The sequence below is a fragment of the Rhinopithecus bieti genome, unplaced genomic scaffold, assembly GCF_001698545.2.
Source record: "Rhinopithecus bieti isolate Rb0 unplaced genomic scaffold, ASM169854v2 scaffold_61533, whole genome shotgun sequence".
Lineage (NCBI taxonomy): Eukaryota > Metazoa > Chordata > Mammalia > Primates > Cercopithecidae > Rhinopithecus > Rhinopithecus bieti.
Window position 1 is genome coordinate 1,055,851 of NW_016823925.1, and position 3,303 is coordinate 1,059,153.

The window sequence follows — 3,303 nt, forward strand, 5'->3', positions numbered from 1 at the left end:
TATTGCCAAAAAAAAAAAAACAACTTATTTAAGTATTTTTATTTCTTTTATATTTATTTCTTTTATATTTATATTTATTTCTTTTATATTCTTATATACAAGCTTATTTAAGTATTTTTCTTTCTTTTCTTTCTTTTTTTGTTTGAAATAGAGTCTCACTCTATTACTCTATAGGCTACAGTGCAGTGGTGTGATTATGGCTCACTGCAGCCTCAACCTCCCAGTCTCAAGTGACCCTCCTACCTCAGTCTCCCAAGCAGCTGGGAGTACAGGCATGTGCCACCATGCCCGGCTAGTTTTTGTATTTTTTGTGGAGATGAGATTTCACCATATTGCCCAGGCTGGTCTCGAACTCCCGAGTTGAAGTGATCCACCGGCCTTGGCCTCCGAAAGTGCTGGGATTATAGGCACGAGCCACTGCTCTTGGCCAGTATTTTAATTTCTTATAAGAGTATGTTTATACTCTAAGTATTTGTAGGTCTCTTTGCAGTAGCAGATTTACTTTCCCTAACTCATACATCCATCTTACAGATAAGGAAATGAAGCTTGGAGGGATCATACAACTTTCCAAAGCTTATCTAGCCAGAAGGCAAACCTCCAGGTAATTCAACTCCAGGTAAGTCAACGTTATGGCCCCTGAAGTTGGCAAAACTGCAATTGGTTTTGGACCACCCTAACAGTTTTACTCTCCTTTTTTTATTTTAGTTTATTTTCTCAAAATTTCAAATCTTTCCATTAACATTCCTGTTAGTTTTACTGTTCATCAAAGGTAACTAATAAAGTTTATGCTCCGAAAGGTGAAGTGTCAATAATAAAATAGAAAACATTATGCCATTTAAATGATCTCTTTCTGATTCAAGGGTTACTTATCATAAGGCAAACTTTGGAGAAAGCCACAGTTCAGTTTCTACGCACTGGAAAGTGTGGTCTCAGTGACGGTAAGCACTGTTAGCCAGCGGTGATAGACTAGGAGAGTAATTTAAGTTGGTGATATGGTTTGGCCATTTGTCCTGCCCAAATCTCATGTTGAAAGGTAATCAACATGTTAGAGGTGGGCCCTGGTCGGGGTTGTGGGGGTGGATTTGTCATGACTGGTTTAGCACTATCTCCTTGGTTCTGTCCTCACAATAGCGAATGATTTCTCACGAGATCCACTTGTTTAAAAGTGTGTGACACTTTCCCCGTATCACTCTCTTGCTCCATCTCGCCATGTGACACACTGGCTCCCCTTCACCTGCCACCATGATTGAAAGTTTTCCGAGGCCCTCACCGGAAGTAGATGCTGGCATCATGCTTCCTGTATAGCCTGCAGAACTGTGAGCCAATTAGACCTCTTTTCCTTGTAAACTACCCAGCTTCAGAAATTACCTCTTTCTTTATAGCAATGCAAGAACTGCCTAATACACGTAGACATCAAGAAGAAATTTTATCCTATATAGTCAGATAAAAACAGTATGGATAAATATTCACATGAAATATTCTATGAATAGTTTGAAGAGCTTGACAGGTGTTGCATTAGCTGCTATGACACCTGGGAAGTAAGACTGTTTTGTAGTCATTGTAACACTTACTCTTTACTCCAGCAATCATCCTGGGAGGTAGATAATTATAGCAATTTAAGACATGAGGAAACTGACAGATGAAGTAACTCTACAGGGTGTAGTAACTCCTGGACAACACCTCCAGGAGCTGCCTGGTCATTAGGTAATCAGTGATCAAGTCAACCTCTCTGAAGGAAGTGACTACGTGAGGTGGAATGCTTCTCCATCAACAGGACTCCACCTGAACTAGAATTTTCAAAATCTAGTTCTCTTACTCAACCATGAACCCAGTGAAGAGTCATGTGCTCAGGCTATGAAGGAGTTAAATGAGAGCCAGGACATATAAGTAAAATAAATCTGTATTCTCTTCAGAATGCCTTTTGGTAACTCAAGTGTATTTCTTAAAGATAATTTTTCTAAATCTGGAGAGTATAAGAAAAATGAAAATAGTTAAGAAGCAGAGAAAAACATTGGTAATGGAAATTGGAGTGAATTAATTTATAGAGGCAGTTTTTGAGGATCCACCCAGAAGGAACTGGACATGGGACACCATCGAATCTACAGGTGTCCAAAGTTCAGGGAGTCTATTTGACCACAGCTGAATTTCTCCCCATTCTAACCAGTGCCCAGTTTTCAAAGGTGATCTTAGCAGCTTAGTGCTATCTATGGGCTAGGGATTGGATACACACAAAAGTTTCATTGATTTTATTTGACATTTAAAGGGAACTGGTGTTGTGCAACAGCTTTGTTTTCTTAGAACAATGAGTTTTGTTCGTTAAAGACATTTATATGCTGATCATGAACATTCCTTCTGGTTGCTAATGGTGTTAATAATTAGGTACAAGGGTACCTTAGATGATCATGCATAACTTCATTTTGTTATCTACATGTAAACATTCCAAGAACCCAACACACTGAAAATTTGTCAGCAAGTACCCAGACCCTAATTACATACCTAGAGAATATGAGGATTGGTGGTCCTCATCCTTGTAGCACTGAGTAGTAGGTAGACACAGGGAACAAAAGAGGATTCAACTACCACAACCAAGGTGTTGATTGGTAATATGTCTCAGGATCAATACACTAGCTCAGTTCTCAGAACTGAGGATGTGACCTGAAGTGGGACTAGCAACAAGAATGAATACTTGGCCAAGAACATTGATCTAGAGCACGTTAAATCCAACTGTTTAAAGTCAGAGTAGAACTTTCGGGCGAGGGCAGGGTTGAACCTATAGCTAGAGGTCTAATTGCTCAATTGGTAGAGAATAGGGATAAGGAGTTTAGAAAGCCAAGCAGGGCTGGCCACTTAGGGCTTACCCCCATCCATTGTGGGAAGACAATTGAACTCTAGAGATTTGGTCTCTAAGTCCAATTCACACTAAAAAATAGATCTTTCTTTGCAAACGGGTATGCTTGACTAGTTTTTTGTTTTGGGCTAGCTCTCCAAGGTAAATCAAGATATCATTTAAGTGCATTTCCACCCTTCTCTAGCAGCCAAAACATCCTTTGAGCAGCAGTCTCTTGGACATTTATTAAAATTGCAAACAACTATCAATGAAAAGGTTTAACACCTTCATTTATATTAATTTATCCACTTATAAGCAATACACATGTACAGTTCTACTAAAGTATGATGTATATTAAAACAGAAACAAAATATAAACTTAAAAGATGAAATAAGGAATACACAGAAATTCTGATACAGTCTGCTTGTACCCCAGTAGATTGTCTGTGGCCCCTTTGGGGTGAGCACATTCCATTT